This window comes from Taudactylus pleione, unplaced genomic scaffold (assembly GCF_031769625.1).
Source record: "Taudactylus pleione unplaced genomic scaffold, aTauple2 ptg000078l, whole genome shotgun sequence".
In the NCBI taxonomy this organism is placed as follows: domain Eukaryota; kingdom Metazoa; phylum Chordata; class Amphibia; order Anura; family Myobatrachidae; genus Taudactylus; species Taudactylus pleione.
In genome coordinates this window covers 2,272,757-2,293,881 of record NW_028284480.1, presented here as the reverse complement: position 1 = coordinate 2,293,881, position 21,125 = coordinate 2,272,757, and the positions used below count along the sequence as shown (strand labels likewise).

Here is a 21,125-nt window from a genome sequence, read left to right as displayed (position 1 = left end):
ATGGGGGGGGTTGGGAGGCCCTCTCCCACCCTCTGTTCTGCTTAGCAGAGCAGCAGCGAATAGATGCCATGGGCATGCTCGCGGTGTGTATTCGGTGCAGAGAACGCTGGGCATGCCCCCAGTGTGACAAAAACAAGGGCATGACTCGTGTGCCTGCTTTTCCGACAAAGCCCTTTTCAGAGAAGTCCCTATCAGCATTTGGAGAAAGTTGGGAAGTATGCATTACAGTCAGAGACTAAAGCTAGGTACACACTAGATGTCATTCCGATGCTTTGGAATCGCCCAAATCATTCAAAATATCGTCTAGTGTGTAGGGGCCTAATTGTGGTAATAAAATAGTCAGCAGGAAGTCTGTTTTTCAAAGTAGATAATGGCGGGGGGGTGCAGGCGGGTGGCAACTGGTCAGGACACTTCCATGTGGCAAGGAGCACCACACGATTTTCAGGAGCCTTCCGGCTGTTTCGGGTGAGTAGGTAAGTGTGTGACACATATTCAGCAGCACATTACAGAGACAAAAATTACACATTTATTCAGTGCAGAACATAAATGCTGCATGACTATACACAGAACTATGGCAACAGTTATAAGAAAAAAGACCAAAACCATTTAGTTCAATAATTCAATATTGACAAACTTCCAGGCCCACATCACTGCCAGCCCTTAAGCACAGGCAGATCGTCCATGTCTAATCAGCCTGGTTTCCTAGCATATACTTTCTTATTCATGGCTTTTAATTAAGACATTGATATTATTCCCGGCATAAACAATAACAAAATTAAACAAAAGAGGCAAAGCTCCAAACTTTCTCTCTGGGAAGGACAGCAGAACGCAACCTTAGTATATTTTCAAAATAGTATGCACACACACCTTAGTATGTTTCCACAATAGTATGGACACACAACCTTAGTATGTTTTCATAAGAGTATGCACACACAACCTTAGTATGTTTTCACAATAGTATGCACACATCTTAGTATGTTTTCACAATAGAATGCACACACAATCTTAGTATGTTTTCACAATAGTATGGACACACAACCTTAGTATGTTTTCACAAGAGTATGCACACACAACCTTAGTATGTTTTCACAATAGTATGCACACACCTTAGTATGTTTTCACAATAGTATGCACACACAATCTTAGTATGTTTTCACAATTATATGCACACACAATCTTAGTATGTTTTCCCAAGAGTGTGCACACACAGCCTTAGTATGTTTTCACAAGAGTATGCACACACAGCCTTAGTATGTTTTCACAAGAGTATGCACACACAACCTTAGTATATTTTCACTAGTGTGCACACACAGCCTTAGTTTGATTTCACAAGAGTGTGCACACACAACCTTAGTATGTTTTCACAATGGTATGCACACACAGCCTTAGTATGTTTTCACAATAGTCCTGGAGAGAGTATATTTGGGACCAGGACGTAAAATGTTCCTCTAACATCAAATACATACACTTTTATTGCAAGTTATCCACCATTAATTACATTGTTCCATACACTATAAGTGGGAAATATATTTGTATAGGATGTAGTCAGCATCCCGGCAGACGTGTTGCCGACAGTCTAAATACTGGCACCAGAATCCCGACAGGTTCCGGGATCCCATACCAAACCCTATTTGTATGACTACAGTGTCATAACTTCCAGACACACTATGAACATAGTTCAACATACAGAAACCCATTACTCTACCTCTTTATTAAGGTCCCAGTCTTGGCTCAGTAGCGGGTTATAATCCTCGATGCCAAGGATCCTATGGGACAGAAGCAGCTATAGGTCCTACACAGCAGAAAGAGCAGGCAGCAGGAGAGTGACTAAGTTGGGATCCCTGTGAATCTTTACGGCTTGATCCCCCCCCCCTTTTTTCTCCCAAATAACTGGAGTGTGATGGGGACAGCTGAGTGCACACAAGTCATGACTATAAATATCTACAACAGCTTATGGTCTGGGGGAGGGAGACACGTTATTTTAACAGGACTTGATGTGAGATGCGTTTAACAGAGCCTGTTCTCTCAAAGAATATGTATGAAAAGTAAACACAACACACAGGTCATATGCTTAGTATTATACCATTATAGTCTATACTCTACAGTATATGAACATTGACTTGCTACTTGATATACTGTAATGACATAAGTCACCCATAGTTTTATTATTTTAAACACCACTGTTAAGCTTAACTTAACTAATAAATAAGACATGGACAACTGTATAGAATTGGAAAAAAAGAGGTCACAGCCAAATTTATTTAGATCGGATTAGAAATTTAGTTACTTAGTCATGGTGGCAAAAAAGCAGTGCTACCTCGGTCTACAGCTCATAATAATTGTTTGCTTTAGCAAAATGGGGTGGGGTTTTCCGCCACATGCGCAAGCCATCCTGGGTAGTACCACCCAGGGCCGGCCTGAGACGATTTTTTGAGGTAAGCAAAAAAAAATGTCCGCTCCCCCAGAGGTACTAAGCGTGCGCCTGAAAAACCTAAGGGGGCATGGTCCCATGGGAAAAGCCATGCTTGGTGGTCACACACTCAGTGCCACACTCCCAAGAGCCTCTGCTGTATCTACTGTGTGTAATATATATATATATATATATATATATACACATACATATATACAATCAGAGAGGCTCTGGGATTGTGGTGCTGGAGCTGCCTGCCATCAATGAGTGACCAGCACCCAGGAGGGACTCCCACCTGCATATTTTACTTACAATACTATTGGAGCTGCCAATGGCCGCAGCACCGCCCGCATTCTCCGAGTCCTCAGGTCTGGGACTCCTCTTCAGTGATGGCTGCAGGTGTCCAGGCTGGCCAGCCCCAGCCTTTTTTGCGCACTGTGAGTGGGACATGACATCACATCACCTTGCCAACCTGTCCAAAGATATCGTGGGAGTAGGAGCCACAACGCGGCTCCAGCTAGCCTCTAGTAATAGAATGGCAGGCAACTGTGTCACAGTCTGCATCCACCAGCCTGACATGCATGTCGCTGGCCGCAGCTGGGTCAGGACGCCCTCCTGTATGTGGTGCTCTACTCGGTTGCGTAACCAGTGTATGGGTAGAATTGGCCATGACTGTAGTCTCCGCTGTCACATCATGCCACACTGTACAACCCTCAGTATATAACATTATGCCACTCTGTAGTGCCCTCAACAGGTCACATTATGCCATGCTGTAATGCCCCCAGTAGGTCACATTATGCCATGCTGTAATGCTCCCAGTAGGTCACATTATGCCACTCTGTAATGCCCCCAGTGGGTTACATTATGACACTCTGTAATGCCCACAACAGGTCACATTATACCATTTTGTAGTGCCCACAGTTGGTCACATTATGTCATGGTCTAGTGACCCAAGTGTCATTACACCACATTGTAGTCTCCACTGTAAGTCACATTATACCACACTGTAGAACCCCTAATTGGATCATCCCTTAATGTGAAGCGCGAATACACATAAAACTAAAGGCAATAAAAAACCTTTAAATAAATGTCATAGAATAAAGAAGCTATACACATAAATAAAAACCTGCACTAATGTCCTACTGAGTACAATAATATAACTAAAACTAACATATATATGTAAAAAAAAACAACTTAATGATCACTTGATGACACTATAAAAACAATCCCCCTCCCAACCACAGGTAAGGGTACCACTGCTTTTCTGCACCCTAAACCTTCCACGACCCTAGAGCCTCTTGACAATACCAATACGGTGGTGTGTACAGGGAGGGGGCGGGTCTCGAACCCCGTGGACGTGGCCATCTCAGGCGGGAATTTACATCCCACGCCACCGTGACAGCCGTTAAGCAGAGGCTGCTCTGTGCAACTTGTCTTGAAGCCGAGGGGGTGATGTCATTGGTTGGTGGTGAGCAGCGGCGCCACCTGGTGGCAGCTGCTGGAAGTGCAGGATCATTATCGCGATTTCCTCACATTGCTCCGAGTCCCGATGCGCAGCCCACACTATGGGCACACTCAGCAAAGCCTGCATAGCAGGGAGGAGCCAGGCTGAAGAGGTGCTCTCCCTGCCTGCTGCAGCTGAGTCTAGTGTTGCTGTCACACTCACCAGTATCATCGCCTGCCTCTGCGCCCCCTGGCCGGGTCCCTCCCTTCAGAGACAGACACAACCAGTGCCTGCCCACCTGTAGCGCCGGATACGCGGCTGCGCTGCCACTGCCAAAGTCCCACTACCGCCACCAGTGCAGGACCCCGCAGGTGAGTTTTCTACTGACGGGAAGAGAAGGGGGCTTTGCTGTCGGGCTGGAGGAGCAGGGCGCTATGTGCTCCACGGGCTGCACTTTGAAGCTATTTGGCCGATATTAAACCAGCCTAATAGAGTTTGATGCCACCATGAGAGGGGAGCAGCAGATAGTGGTGACAATCAGGAGCATTGCTGAGCAGATTGGGGTGGAGGAGGCGGAGTCGAGCTGTCCTGACCTTAGTCAGGTTGACTGATTGTAATCACAACAGCTGTGGGGGAAACCACAGCGGCGGGACATAGGAGATGACGCCCTTATAGCTTGGCACCATACGCAGCTATGCACCTGGTGTAATGGGCCGGCCGGCCCTGGTACCACCTCTCCTTAACTGGCACAGTGCTGGTCCCTCCCTAAGATGAAAACCTGGTTCTCCCCTAAAGTAGCAACCGACTCGCCTCTCTCAAAGGGGGAATGCTGGCCAAGCTCCGCTGCGCTAAATTGAGCTGCCGAGGAGCACTGCTTTCCGCTTGCTGCGCCTCACCTGCTGGAAAAAGAACATAATATATCCCAACGAATACATATTGGTACAAACCAATTTCTCACAACGAATAAATATTGGCACAAACCAGTGTCTCACAATGAATAAATATTGGTACAAACCAATTTCTCAATCTGCCGGGTGGGTGGGATCACAAACTGGAAAGAGGAAGTTGACTCCTCCTCCAACCTTAATATACCACTGCTAAACCCCACCTTAACGGGGCAGCTAATAGTTAACAAATAATGATTGGCAACTGACCTCTATCAATTATAACTAGCAACAAAAACCAGCTCTAACTAGTACTGTACCAAATAAAAAACAGTGTGCTTATATCTTCTCAAGCTTACTCAAGCATTCGAATATTTTAAGTCACCCATAGTTATATTATTTTAAACACCACTCCTAAGCTTAATTTAACTAATAAATAAGACACAGACAATTGGAAAAAAGGTCACAGCCAAATTTATTTCGATTGGATTAGAAATTGAATTAATTAGTCATGGTGGCGAAAAAGCAGTGCTACCATTGGTCTACAGCTCATAATAATTTTTTTGCTTTACCAAAATGGGGTGGAGTTTTCTGCCCCGTGCGCAAGCCATCCTGGGTAGTACCACCTCCCCTTAACTGGCACAGTGCTGGTCCCTCCCTAAGATGAAGACCTGATTCTCCCCTAAAGTAGCAACTGACTCGCCTCTCTCAAAGGGGGAATCCTAGCCAAGCTCCGCTGCACTAAATTGAGCCGCCGAGGAGCACTGCTTTCTGCCAATGACATGGACAAAATGGCCATGTAACCCCACCAAAGAAAAAACCTAGCCCCTCCAAACTATTCCAACGAAACTAGGATATCCGTGACAAAAAACTTTGTTCGGTGAGGTGCACTCCATCCGGCCTATACAAATGCGCTTCCTCATAGCGAAGACGAGGGTGCTTGATAACACGCCCATTTAAAAAAATCACAAACCTAAACACTGGAGCATTCTGCTTCCTCCTAACTCTGTCTAGGGCTGCCCCACCCTGGGTACCGCGCCGGAACCTCCTCGGAATTATTTCAGATCAACAAAGCTTAACCTGTGGCCAGTGCTCTGCTATCAACCTCAAATCCCGCTTACTGGTGATTATCAGTTCAACCCCTTTGCACGTGTCAAGGTCATTACCACCTAAGTGCATGACTAGACAGTCAGGGGTCCCCCACTTACTCAGATTGCAAAGAAGGTCCAAAAGGCCGCTCCACTTCAAATCTCTTAAGCCAATCCAATGGACCTTAAAAGAGGCTAAGGTGGCACAGTTATGCCTGCTAGCCCAGTACACAAAAGAAAGCCCAACAATCCACACCCAGCAATCTTTCCTCAAAAAACTTGTGATGGGAAAAATTCGTATAACATAAGCATTAATAGAATATAATAATACAAACTCAAACAGGAAAAAAGGGGGGGAAACTGAGTTGTTTGGGCGACCCAGATGGAGGTGAACGACACAAAACATCTTGTGCTGATTTGAGGGCAAAAGTGAAAAGAACTCCAATCCCCCCTAGTGGCGGGTAGCATAAGGTACTGGGTTTCCCAAAGAACAAACTCGCCACTACTTCTGCAATTTATCGCCCCTTATATATAACTCTTGTAAGCCGCAGACTTCCATCTACCTAAGTGCTTGATTGCCTCCTTGGAAGAACCTGATGGAGCTGTGCAAGTTGCTGCCCCAATCCTAAACAAATGGGTGCCATACTCTTCAATCGGCACGTCCAAAGCTATCAGGCATCTATTGAACACACTTGTAAACTGGAACTTAGATAGTTGGGAAAGATCTTCATGAATAAGCCATTAAAGCCCCCCCCCCCCCATTTGGACGCTGCTGATTATACCTGTTAGCTAGTGTGAGGGGACAGAAATCCAATGCCCCCTACCCATTTGATTCTTTTTTGATTTCTGTATTTTTAACAAAATTAAATTAGCCTTAACTACAACATTACCCATTAGCAATCTTGTGCTGGCTGATTTTTTACCCAACCCGTAAAGCACCAAAAAATGCCAGCGCAAAGGACATTCTGAACAAAGCAGCTTCAAAATCACCCTTAGCTAAGCCTGAGACTGTCAAAAATAAATCCCTCAATGTACCCACATCTATTGGCCTATGCGAATCACCTAAAGTCGCCTGCTCCCTCCCCCAACCTCTCAGCACTTTAGCAATAATAAATGATTTTGTAGGATCAGTCAAACCATTCAGACGAGAGAAATAGGAAATGCCAAGACATAGAAGCCTTTGAACGCCCACTCTCATGCCCGTGCCATGCAAACGCAGGCGTGCTGACAAGCAGATCCGTACCGGCTTCCATCTTCGCCAGAAAAACCTGCCATTCATTCCAAGCTGCGGAATAGGACCTCGATGTACAGGGAGCAAGTGCTCTCAAAGCGAGACCTGCAATGCCGGATTTGTGATCTGCCAGACAGAATCAGAACAAAGCAATCCATGAATCCTGGCTTACAGGGTCAATAACCTAAACCTATCCCACAACGCATCCGCAATCTCGTTCTCGACACCCAGGACATGCTTGGCCATAAAATTAATATTCCTCAGCAGACAGACAAAAACTAAGGCCCTCATTCAGAGCCGTACGCTCTGAGCAGAGCGCACGCTCTGAATGAGGGCCGGGCTCCATTTTCATGGAGCGTCCTCCTGGACGCTCGTATAGCTGTGGGTCACCACCCACAGGCTATACGAGCGTGCATTGTGATGGTCGCGATGGTCGAGACCATCGCGACCATCGAATTTGCGAGCCGGAGCCTGCGGTTGAGGTTTTCAACCGCAAGCTCCGGAGTGATTTTGGCTCTATCAGAGCCAAAATCACTCCCACTGACATCACTAGTGATGTCAGTGGGACGGCTTCTGACGGGAGGCGTTCCCTTAGGAACGCCCCCGTCAGGGAGGCACGCCCCTGGCACGCCCACCAAAGGGGACGTGCTGTCAATCAACATTGACAGCACGCCCCCTTTGATCGGACACAACGAGCGAAGGACTTTCCTTCGCTCGTCGCGTCTGGCGCATGCGCACGACGGAGCTCCCTCCGTCGTGCGCATGCTCAGTCCATAACATCGACCCACTTGCGAGCGGACAGCCGCTCGCGAGTGGGTCTGAATCAGGCCCTAAATGCCTAATTAGCCTTAGCACTTGGGGGCAGACCGACCTCTGATTGTTATTGCACCAAAATATGATTTTCCGAATGCTAATTCTCGAAGCCCAAAGTTCAACTGCTACCACAATTGGAAATAGTTCCAACAGGAGTAAGTTATGAGTCAAACCCTCCGAATGCCACAAATCGGTCCAAGCCTCCGCGCACCATTCACCCTCAAAAAACGCTCCAAAACCTAATGCCCCGATGCGTCTGTGAACAACTGAACCTCGCAATTGGCCACAGACAAAGCGAGCCAAATGCAAACCCCATTAAATTCCTGTAGGAATCTCAACCAAACCCTAAAGTCCTCCTTCATGTCTGCCGAAAGGTGGATCATATGGTGAGCCTTTTTGATGCCCGTGGAGGCTCGCTCCAGCCTGCGACAAAAAACCTCACCCATGGGAATGACTGGCTGAAACAAAACTCACCAACAACTCACTAATCTTCCACATCTTTTCACAGGGGAGTCTACGCAAACCCTAATCAGTGTCAATTTCAATACCTTGGTAAGACACATTAGTTACCGGCCCCTCTGTCTTTTTGTGAGCGATGGGAACTCCCAAAAAGTGCTTGGACCAAAAACAGTAGCTCACTACAAACTGCGCTATCGGCCGAAAGTCATCAAGATAATGAGCGACGCCTAACTGGCCAGTACCTGCTTGAATACACCACTGTAAAAAAGAGCTAAAACTCTCAAAAAAAGAACAAGAAATAGAAAAGCCCATATGTAGACACTTATCTACGTAAAATGAACCGCCTACCTTAAAACCCACGTGCCTAAATGACCCGGGATGTAATGGGAGCAACCTGAAAGCAGATTCGATATCGATTTTTGCTAACAAAGCCCCTTTCCCAATATCCCGCACAGTACCAAGTGCATCCTCAAATGACTGGTAGATGACATTACAATCGACTGGATCTAAAGCGTCATTTACTGACCCTCCTTCCGGGTAAGACGGGTGTTGTATCAACCTGAACTTTCCTTGTTCCTTCTTTGGTACCACGCCTAGTGGTGAAATGCAAAGATCTTCCACTGGAGGTGAGGTAAAAGGTCCACACATATGCCCCAAACTCAGCTCCACATCTATTTTCCCTGCCAGAACCTCTGGAAAATCCCTAGCTGAACTGGATGAACCAACGGTAACCTAAAACCCCTTTAAAACCTTGTAATAGGAAGGCCGCTTCCCCCCTAAGAGGATAATGCCTCAACGAACTCTCTAATACCTCCATTTTAATTGGAGATGCAGCTTTACTTAGAACCCGCTCGCTGATCCCCCTTTCCAGCTGCATGACCCCCGGGATGATTGCAGTCCTTCGCTGGATGACTACCTCCACAAAACATGCAGACGAGCCGGTAGTGGCAGCTAGCCCCTCTGTTACACTGGGTGTTATTAGACGTGTAGCCCTTCCCCTCCTATCGGTATTAAATCCTGGGTGAGCCGGAAAGGGGTGTTTACGCCCAACAGTAGGTTTGACAGTTGTTCGGGCCTGCTGTATAACTAACTTGCATGCCCTGCACTGAATGTAAATACTTCAACACATTCATACATTCAGCTGGGCGTATCTCAATGTAGCACACTGCGAACACATACTTTTTGGTAAGCCAAATCTGATAGCTCCTCCTAGCTTCCTCTGCAACATCTAACGCCTTCTTAGCGTCATGTGTAATTACGAACATGTCAACATATCGACCTTTTCGTATTCGCTCCCTAATCTTGGACCTAACCCCCCTCAATATTGCCGTGTTGGAGTAATGAACCGCGTCCAGAACCGAACTGGCCGCCACACTACCTGCTCTTTCAGGACTTTTGCCTTTACCCATCAACTTTTGCACAAAGTATTTCATAAGCTTGCGCGGCCTCTCCTCTGAACAAGATGACTAGGAAGAGTCATCAGAATGCGACAGCGGAGCAATTGAAGGTACTGCAAAACTCATCTCACCTATTCCAGATGTCAATAGGATCACAGGAGCGTCCTGTGAGCGTCCCTTGTTGTGCGGTGCGCCCACCGCGCTTTGACACGAGGACAAACTTTCATCTGCGACGACATCCCCAGGGGTCACTGCGGATGCCAACAGCTGAACCGACAAAACCTGTGGGCTTAACATAGTGGCATTAGGCACAGGAGCTGAAGGTACACATGCAGTAACGAGCACGGGTGGGGTGCTCTGCGGTGGGGGGGTTAATGGGGGCTGTGCTGGTAAAAGAAGCACTGGGGTTGGTGGCAGAGGCAGGGGCGAGGTTTATGGAAGGGGGGGCTGGCTCATCGGCTGTTGGCCTGAGTGTCGCCAGGGAACAATCTGCACCTATTGGGGTACAGGGGCAAAATTGCCCGTCGCGGATGTGTAGTGCTGGGCAAAATGCCCAGGCACTTGCGGATAGGAAGGGGTGTAAAATTGGTGGCTCGGGCCCGTGAATAGGTTCGGGAATGGCTGTTGGCACGCTTCTGGGTTGAAATAAGGGGTGAACCAAAAAAGCAGGATTTCTGGGCAAGGCCAGGCCCATAATTCCACACCTGCGGCCCTGCAAGCGTGTTAGCTGTGGCGGGGGGGGGGCAATATTAACCTGGGCCAAGCGCTCCCATAAGGGGATGCTCTACCCTGCTGCAAAGCTGGCCCAGGGAAGTGAAACACAGGGGGGGGGGGGCAGCAAGGGACTTAAAATTCTACCATCCTGGCTCCTATGAGAGGCCTACGCACTGGGCGCTGCAGAAATCCCCAAACCTCCAGTCCCTGGGACCAAGAGGGGGGAATTTGAGGAGGTTAAAACCTCCTCAGCATCTAAAATGGCTGCCGCTGTGAGGGGGCGGGGCGCACTGTTCCACGTTGTGCTGGAGAGCTGAGCGTGGAGGATACAGTGAACCCCCACTGAAAACCTCGCAAGCCAAGCCTGGAGGGCAGATGGGGAAGCGGCCGGCGGGGTAAGCACGCTGGGGCCACCCGCTGCCGCAGCCATGGTGGCCAGGGGCTGACTGGCAACTTTTAGCCTGGGGGGCAAATGCATGCAGGCGGCCCTGGCAGAGGAGTAGCGTGTAGCCAGGGTGCCCGAAGAACGTGCGTGCTAAGGCGCCGCCCCCCTCAAGTGTTTCAGGGAGGAGGCGGGTCCATATGGGATTAATGTAAGGTAAAAATAAAGATATGGGGCAGCCCCCTGTCGTAGTGCCCATATGCAGTGCCCCCATGTGCCACAGGAGAGAACACCCTTATGCAGGCCTCCAGTAGTGCCCCCAGTAGTGATCCCCCCCTATGCAGTGCCCCCAGTAGTAAGCCCCTTATATAGTGCCCCCAGTAGTGGTCCCCCCTGTGCAGTGCCCCTTGTGCCCCCAGTAGTAAGCCCCTTATATAGTGCCCCCAATAGTGGTACCCCCTATGCAGTGCCCCTTATATAGTGCCCCCAGTAGCAGTCCACCCCCCATGCAGTGCCCCCAATAGTGGTAACCCTTATGCAATGCCCCTTAAATAGTGGCCCCAGTTGTAGTCTCCCCCCTATGCAGTACCCCCAGTATTGCCCTTTATATAGAGCCCCCAGCAGTGGTCCCTCGATGCAGTGCCCCCAGTGGTAGTCCCCTCCCCCTATGTAGTGGCCCTAGTAGTAGTACCCTCCCCCCTATGCAGTGCCCCTAGTAGTAGTCCCCTCCCCTTGTAGTGCCCCTAGTAGTAGTCCCCCCCTTGTAGTGCCCCCAGTAGTAGTACCCCCTTGTAGTGCCCCCAGTAGTAGCCCCCCCTTGTAGTGCCCCCAGTAGTAGCCCCCCCTTGTAGTGCCCCCAGTAGTAGTAGTCCCCCCCTTGTAGTGCCCCCAGTAGTAGTAGTCCCCCTCTTTGTAGTGCCCCCAGTAGTAGTAGTCCCCCCCTTTGTAGTGCCCCTAGTAGTAGTAGTCCCCCCCTTTGTAGTGCCCCCAGTAGTAGCCCCCCCTTTGTAGTGCCCCCAGTAGTAGTAGTCCTCCCCTTTGTAGTGCCCCCAGTAGTAGTAGTCCCCCCCTTTGTAGTAGTCCCCCCCCTTGTAGTGCCCCCAGTAGTAGCCCCCCTTGTAGTGCCCCCAGTAGTAGTAGTCCCCCCTTGTAGTGCCCCCAGTAGTAGTAGTCCCCCCCCTTGTATTGCCCCCAGTAGTAATCCACCCCCCTGGTAGTGCCCCCATAGTAATCCCCCCCCAGTAGAGAGAGACAATAAAAAAAAAAAAACACTTACCTGAAACTCCCGCTCCTGGTCCCGACGCTTCTACCTGCTCCTCCGGCCGCTTTGCATTATGGGAGAGACGTCGTCATGACGACGTCTCTCCCATCACCCACTGCGGGAGCCGGAAGATGGCTCCCGCAGTGGGAGCAGCAGCAGCCGATGAGAGTCTGACAGACTCTCAGCGGCTGCTGATTACAGCAAACACACAGCTGCCGGCTCCGTCCGGTCAGCGCTATACACCGTCCGGTCAGCGCTATACACACGGTGCAGTCTGTGTCACAGTGACACAGACTGCACCGGCCCGCGGCCCGCATGACGCTGCGGCCCGGGGGGCACATGGCACCCTGCCCAGCCCAGCCCACCACTGACGGCGGCGGACGGGGGGCGTAGGCCTGTGCACGCAACCAAGTGCGCTGCCTGGGCCACAGGTGAAGCAGCGGTGGCTGCTAACGGTCTAGCCGCTTCTACAAGATGGTGGGGAGGGGGGAATTACAGCGGGGACGGGGCATAGTGGCAGCACAAGGGGTTGGAACAGGTGTATGAAAAACCTGACAGGAATAGTGAGGGAAAAAGAGTATAAGCAGAGAGTGAAGGAAAGAAAAGGAGGACAGGGGCAAAAGCTGCAAGAAAAGAGGCTGAGAATATGAAGGAAGGTAAAGAAATTAAAGGTGTATAAAGGTATATGACAGTGTACTTATCAGTCTGGGATCACAAACTGGAAAGAGGAAGTTAACTCCTCCTCCAGCCTTAATATACCACTGCTAAACCCCGCCTCAATGGGGCAGCTAATAGGTTAACAAATAATGATTGGCAACTGACCTCTACCAATTATAACTATCAACAAAAACCAGCTCTAACTAGTACTGTACCAAATAAAAAACAGTGTGCTTATATCTTCTCAAGCTTATTCAAGCATTCGAATATTTTAATGTGTACTTGAAAGTCTGACATCTACTGTATGAGTGACAATGTATTAGAAGTTCCATGTATTTGTTTTCATTAAAACAAATTGGGGGAGTTTTTTTATTTGTAAATAATTATTTGACAAATTGATATAACAGTGGCTACAAATCATTTTGCATTGTATAGTTCCTTTAACTTACACATTAAGTTGTATTTTGTCTAAGTTTGTATGGTTATACTGAAAAATATAACTAGTGTAAATAATATAGTAGGAAAATTATAGGCACATATCCTTGTACATTGTATAAGAATATTGCAAAGAAAAAAACCACTCCGTAGAGGAGAAAATGTGAGGACGTCCTAAAAAGTATGATAGTACAGATGAAAAGAAAAAAAGGCAATGCTAAGGATAATCTTCAGGGGCAGATTGGGCAACTGGGAGCACAAGGTGGTTCCCACTGGGCTGACCATGTTCTCCGCTCTGTGGGCCTGATTCAGACCCGGACGGTATCTGGAATGCGCTCGCTATTGCCGATGTTTGCTGATCTGCGTATGCATTGCAGTGCGCGAACTACACTGTGCGATGGCAGACCACTCGCTTGCCCAGCACAGCCAGCCTAGCAGGTTGAGTGACAGAAGAGGCCGTTTGTGGGTGGTAACAGGGGCAGTCCAGTAAAAACGGGGGGTTGGAGATGCGAACACAGGCATGCCTGAGTGTTTCAACACCGTTTTAGAGGTGTACATAATTAACAGGCAGCGTCATAGTACATGTGACCAACTATTTTTTGCCTGTGTTTTCCACGCAAGGCTCGCGGTAGAAAAAAGCTAGCACAAGCACTGCGTATGCAGCCGATGGTATTCGCTTGTGCCGATGTATGCAGTCAATTAAAAGAGTAGCAGGTGTCACTCATTGAATTGAACAATAGCAAAGTGTCTGCGTAAATTAGCATCTTTTATTTTGTTTTAAATTTCCTAAATTAGGAAAGATAAAAGTGCCAAACAACTTTGAATAAACAAACTATAAACCATATATTTGTAAATGTCTCAAATACTTTTTTTATTTTAATTTTGTTGCGAATTTAAAAGTGATAGTGTTTTTGGGTTGTGGAACTGCACATCCCAGCATTCCTGTACATAGAGAATACTAGACTTTTTTCCAATACTGTTGCAGGCCAGGTCGTGATTTGTTGTACCATATTATTTAATTGTAAAATCATGTTGGAAGAAGGTTCAAAAGACATTTTTATTTTGCAATATTTGGTTTTTATTTTTTGTTATTTCTTTGGTAATTATTCACCTTCAGAATACATAATTTACAAAAAAAATATGAAAAAAAAACCATTACAAATTTGTAATTCTTGGGATCAAACAAAATTAACCAAGTTAAATCATTAAAAACATGATTTTCTGGATGAATTTGGTTTAGGATTAGCATCAGACAATGAAGATGTGTACACACTTGCAGATGTGTTTGAGGAAAGTGGGCCTGTGTAGCCACCAGATGTGCCTCCTCCACCTCCTACAAACACATCACCTCAAAATGTGCCAGGCACATCACATGGAACAATACAAAATCAAGGGAGACCTCTTGGCCCTTTCAGGGGCACTACCCAGATTTTCATTTGGAACATACATAATGAAATGTCTGGCGGAAATAACTTAAAGATCATCAATCGGAAAGCTTATTTCTTTGCTGACGACTCCGGGAAGCTGGATTTACGGATCCGGGGGGAACGTCGCGTACCCTGCTGGGAGCTAGGTGCAGCCACAGCAGGGCACTGGTCCCCCGCACCTTCGATCGGGCCAAGCAGATGTTCTTTCATCTCCCTCACATCTTGGCTCATGGACCTTAGAAAGGAGTTTTGCACCAACATGCTGGCCTGGATAGCCTCCATGGTTATTGCTTGCCTCACCACTGCCACCCTAATCCCAACTATGACTTCGGTAAGGGTGGCAGTGTAGGATGGGGGAGGCAAGAAGGATGGAGATTCAGCCGTCACCCCATCCATCGGAGGGCTTGCAGCCATGTTATTTCCTAAAAATTGGAAGAAAAATCTATTATTTTTGGAGTCAAAAACAAAAATAGACCGATAGAGAAACAGGTGTATGCAAATTCTTACCAGACTCAGCATGAGGTACAATTTGTGGAAGGCTCTTAAAGTTGATATTTGCCGCCTTCACTAACCTCCAGTCTAAGACCCCCAAAATGAGATGTTCCATTTTGGATATAGCCAAGGTGCGAGGGAAAGGACCTCCTAGTGCTTTTTCTGTAAATCCAGCTTATTTTTTATTCGGCAGCAAAGGTCACACTACCTTAGGATAAATTTGCATCATTAAACTGTTATGATTTAAAAAGATATATTGACCATTTCACTAACATTGTTTAAATTTTTCTTTTGAAAATGCCAAACAATATTTAATTATTTGCATACTTACGACAGTATAGAAAAATAAAAAAATATTTTAAAATCAGACTTACTTTTTCCGCAAAAACTCTGGCCCAAATGTAGTGCCATGCTTCCGATTGATGATCTTTGATATTTTCCGCCAGATTTTTTAATCTGTTTTTTTTGCGGTTTTATGTCCAAATGAAAATCTGGGTAGTGCCACCTGGATAAGGGTATCCGTTAGCCCAGAACGTTTCCCTTGGCCTTTTTTTGTCCCATCTGATGTGCCTGCAACATTTGGAGGTGATGTGTTGGTATTTGCTGGAGGAGGATCATCCAGTGTGGGCTCAGGCTAAATTTTCTTAAACACATCTGGAAGTGTGTCGTAAACTTCAATATCTGATGCTATTCCCATACCAAATTCGTCCAGAAAATCATGTATATCTACCATGCAGTCCTCTACATTGGCCTCCTGAGAATCCATGACTGCAAATGATCAAAAACCTGGCCAAGCTATTTATAGCAAAATGCGTACGTGTTGGCGACTATGCGCTACTCTCAGGCAGTGCATGCGTATATGCCGGAGAATGTGCACCACTCCAACGCAGTGCACAAGCGACCAACACACCCTTTAAAAACGTACTTGACAAATCCCAAATTTGACAAAGAGCTGAGGAGGTTTGGAAGTGTACAGGCTAGGGAATGAGGTGAGTCACATGATGTATGATAGGTGTTGTTTTGTATTAAAAGTATTAATACCAGAAAAGTCTTGTGTGTATCCACCATTTTTGAATGGCCAACCAATCAGACTGCACCCAAGATTATATATAGTTTGCCCACTGTAATATTTGTCATTACCATCATGAGATCCGCAAGCTTCAACAGGCAGGAGCTGCGCAAACTCACAGCGGTAATGGACTGGCGTCTGGGGCTTATTGGCCGGCATGTGCCAAACCATTTGAAGATGCGGGCATACGCAGAGGTACGGAGGCGGCTCCACCACTTGGGAGTTCCCCGCACTGTGGTGCAACTTTAGCGGAGGTGGTCTGACCTTTTGGAAATGAAAATAAAAAAAAATTAAAAACGACATTATTAATTTTGTTTTCCCTTTAATTTGCAGTGGAACAAGAGGAGCCTCTAAGGTCGATTTTGCGGAGGGAGATTGCCTTGGCCCTGCAATGCTGCCTGGAGGCCGTGCAGCGAATCCAACGTCAGCTATAATCACCGGTTGTCCATTATTTTATTTTTTTTGTTGTGTCAATAAACACATTTTTTTTTTACGTTCAAAAATTGTGTGGACTATTTATTTAAAGCAAAAATATTATATAAAGAAAACCAAAATAAAGTAGACCAATATCATTTAACGTTGCCCTATGTATGTTTTTGATAATGGGTACATAAATGTATATGTATATATATATATATATATATATATATATATATTGAGAGAGAGAGATATACATTTCGAGTATGTAACATATACATATATATATATATATAGATATATATTGTGAGCTGCAAAATTAAAAAAGAAATTTGGAAGTCCAATTTACTAAATACTGGATATATAAATTGTTAATTAACAAAATAAAACAAAAAAAAAGTGCGCTTTTGCACTGATTACTAATGCAGCGTCAGCAATTAAAAGGTACATCGAAACCTAGGAAGAGACCGCAACATGGGCCAGCGATCGCTTCCGATTGTCCAGGTACCAATGTTTAGAACCAATTCCAGGCGGTCACGTGGGTTTTTGGGCGGTTCAACGTATTCTCTGTTGGGCGTCTGCATACACAAAGCAATCGCTCGCTCGCCATGGAGGCGTGCTTCTGCCTTGGCGAGCGAGCACTTCTCGGCGCGTCACCCCGGCAAATTTGCATACGCATAATGCGAGCGAGCACATCATTGCGTCCAGGTCTGAATCAGGCCCTGTGGCTTGCTGCATATTCTACTATTAACTGCTTAGGGCAAAATTTACTAAGCCGCGGGTTCTAAACCCGGGGGGTTTGGTGGTGGTTTGACGACGGATTCTATTCTGTTCTAAACCCAGGGGGTTTGTTTGGTGGTGGTTTTGCAGCAGTTTCTAAATGATAGCCCTGTTCTATTCTAAAATGTGTTTTGACTGTGGTTTGGCGGCAGTTTTGCTATCTGCAGATTTACGAAAGCAAAAACCGCTGCAAAACTGCCATCAAAACACGTTTTAGAATAGAATAGAACAGGGCTGTCATTTAGAAACCGCTGTAAAACTGCCACCAAACCCCTGAGGTTTAGAACAGAATAGAACCCGCCGTCAAACTGCCGGAGTTTAGAACCCGCCACTTAGTAAATTTTGCCCTTAGTCTGCCATGATATAGTATGCTGCAGCATGTTTGGTGTGGTGGTCACCATAAAGCAGGGGTGTATAATGAGAGGAGGGGGCCCATGTTCACTCCCCGTCCAGAGCCCCCTCCTCACTCCACACTAGAGTGTGCCCGGGAGTCTACTGCGCATGCACACTTCACCGGGAAAATGGCGTGGCAGTCAGTTTTCGGAGTTTGCTGAATACCAAAGGAGTTCTGTCGGACCCCTCATGATGAATGGCATGGTAACTTAAATATGCAAAAACTAGCGTTACCGGGCCATTTATCGTTTGATGAATAGGCCCCATAGACAGATGAGGGGTAAGAAAAAGATGAAGTTAAGGGCCCCATACACGGTGCGATGTACACCCAGTGATGCGATGCACGATCTGAAGGCTGACATATCGGCCGGTCCCCACACGCGGAGCGATCCACTGCCCGATATACTGGTCCCTTCTCCCCTCCTGCATAAATTAGCATGAGATCGTCCGTCGATTCTGCAGATCTCTTGTGCAGACAGAAAGATTTGGAGGAGCGATGGATGACCTCACAGGAGTGCGCAGTGGCCAATATCATGCCCACACACGGAACGATATAGTTGCGATATTGTTCCAATCCGTCGGATCAGCGGATATATTGCTCCATGTGTGGGGGCCTTAAGAGGTGGAGATGGAGGATGATAAAAAGAGTGCTACTAGTGCTGAAGAGAGACAGGAGGAAAGGGGAAGAGAAAACCTCAGGCAGTGCCGGAGACAACATCTAATATGTAATATAAATGTTCTTTCAGTCCTGTGTAATGTGTGGAAAATGAAATAGTATATTGGATACTCTGGTCCAAATTGCATTATTTCAGTTTGATCCCACGTTAATATTTGATTTGAATATAGATTTTCACAAATCATGAAAATAATTATCCTATATAGCAGTAATAGCATAATAGCACACACAAAGAACTCGGACAGTAATCTGCTCTGCTTTGATGGCAGATATATAGACATTCTGTAACTTTTACTGGTAAGGATGCAGTTAAGCAGAAATAAGAAGATGATTGACTGACACAAATGCTTGAGCTCATATTGCACAACATAATCATTTCATAAAGCAAACCTAGCACATAATTAGGCAAAGCATAACATTAATTGAATTACAGTATAACAAGTATCATGAACTACTGGCTGAGCATTTACCCTGAAGATCATTCCATCACTTTCTCTAATGTACAAACACTTTTCATTGACGTTTTATATTTAATAATGTTGGTATTTTTACTTACATGCGCATTACTGTGTTGTTTCTTTAATTAGCTTTTTCTTACATTTGCTTTGTTCCTAGCTATAGTACTTTAACAAAATACAACTTTAGCAGAGAGGAAAAAATGTATACAGATAATCACTTGCCATCATTACAGATAGACATATGAAGAAAAGATGATTAAATATGAAAGATATAAAAGATACAGGGGGAGATGTACTAAGCCTTGGAGAGAGATAAAGTTCTAACCAATCAGCCATATTACAGGCTGTGTTTGAAAAATGGCAGGAGCTGATTGTTTTGTACTTTATCTCTCTCCACTTTACCTCTCTACAAGGCTTAGTACATCTCCCCATAGACTATTATAGAAACTAGAGATAACCAGTTCGATTCTACTCGGTTACGTTCAGAACTGAAAAACAGCATCTTATTGGTTATCTGGCTCTCATGTGTAATTTGGTGACAAGCACCAAGTAGAACTGAAACGCTCATCTCTAATAGGAACACCTTCATTTCTGGTACCAAGTATTACATGGACTTCAGACTATAGGCTTGTACCTATAGGAAGTACCTTAACATACTCAGATAATAGGAGGTACATAAGTACTGTGCTGCCACATGTTATACATCTTGGCTCCAGCAACCTACTTTGCTAACAGAGGGTGGGTGCTGTGGCATGTGCTTGCTCCAGACAAGGTCTAGCCTTTAGTCCATTGTCTACTGTACTGGTATTTAGTACAGAACACAAAGTAAATGCAAAACCTAAAGACTTGAAATGTATGCTGCTCTTGTTTCTTAAAGATATCTGTAGCAGCTTTCACAAATTCTCCCTGAACGGTCAACGTGCTTTTCTTTTTCTTTTTTTCTTTTAAAATAAATATTACTTTTCCGAGCCAATATTGCATTCCTGATTCCCCCTTTCTGTAGGCATATTGCTACAAAATTCTCTTGCCACAAGATCTTGTCAGTTGGAGGTCAATTTAATAGCGTCTATATGAATAATAACAAAATAAATAATGCTAGTACAGCCCACTGCGCCCCTGAGACAGCTGACTGGTATTATCCCTACACGTTACCAGACTTGTAGTAAAAAAAGGGTACTAATAATTTTATATAATTTTATATTTGCTGGGGTTTTTTTTAATTCTTATTCGTATTTTAATGTTTAGAATGTTTAAACAACATACGGGTAGGGGTGTGCACCGGCCACTTTTCGTGTTTTGTGTTTTGGTTTTGGATCTGGATTGGTTTTGCCAAAACCACCCTTCCGTGTTTTGGGTTCTGGGTTTTGTGTTTTGGATCTGTATTTTTTTGAAAAAAAGCATAAAAACAGCTTAAATCACAGAATGTGTGGGTTTTTCTGCTCCTATGCTATTAACCTCAATAACCTTCATTTCCACTCATTTCCAGTCTATTCTGAACACCTCACAATATTGTTTTTATGGCCAAAAGATTGCACCAAGGTAGCTGGATGACTATGCTAAGCGACACGAGTGGGCGGCACAAACACGTGGCCCATCTAGGAGTGACACTGCAGTGGCAGACAGGATGGCAGTTTGAAAAACTAGGCCCCAAACTGTACATACTGCAAAGAAAAAAAAGAGGTGCAAGATGGAATTGTCCTTGGGCCCTCCCACCCACCCTTATGTTGTATAAATAGGACATGCACACTTTAACAAACCAATCATTTCAGCGCCAGGGTCTGCCACATGACTGTGGCTGAAATGATTGGTTCGTTTGGGCCCCCACAAAACAAGCTGGCAATTAATGTGTCCCTGCACAAACTGGCTCTACGGAGGCAAGATGTCGCCCTCATCCTCCTCATCCACCGATTCCTTGGATAAAACAGGAAAAAGGGATTTAGGTGTCCCTGGACTGCTTACGGTCTTAGCCAAAGTTTCTGAACTTGACAGTAACTTTTTATGAACGCGCTGCAGGTGCCGTATAAGGGAGGATGTTCCTAGGTGGTTAACGTCCCTACCCCTACTTATTTCACCTTTACATATGGTACATATGGCAAGACAGTTGTTGTCCGGATTTGGATAGAAATATTGCCAGACCAAAGAGGTGGAATGTTTGGTCTTCTGCCCAGGCATGACCGTGATGGGCTTTTTCATCCCACGGACAACAACTGTCTCCCCCGGAGCCTGATTTAAACAAAC

The 21,125-nt window shown here is 45.9% G+C and overlaps 1 protein-coding gene across 1 annotated transcript in view; it reads right to left on the bottom strand.

Annotated features, from left to right (window-relative positions):
- The window catches only part of MYO18B (myosin XVIIIB), a 586,172-nt gene extending 584,330 nt beyond the window's left edge, over positions 1–1,842 (bottom strand). The window contains exon 1 of the mRNA XM_088467895.1: positions 1,706–1,842. The gene's annotated coding sequence lies outside the window, so the exon portion shown is untranslated. The remainder of the gene's footprint in view (positions 1–1,705) is intronic.
- Between the last annotated feature and the right edge of the window lie 19,283 nt (positions 1,843–21,125).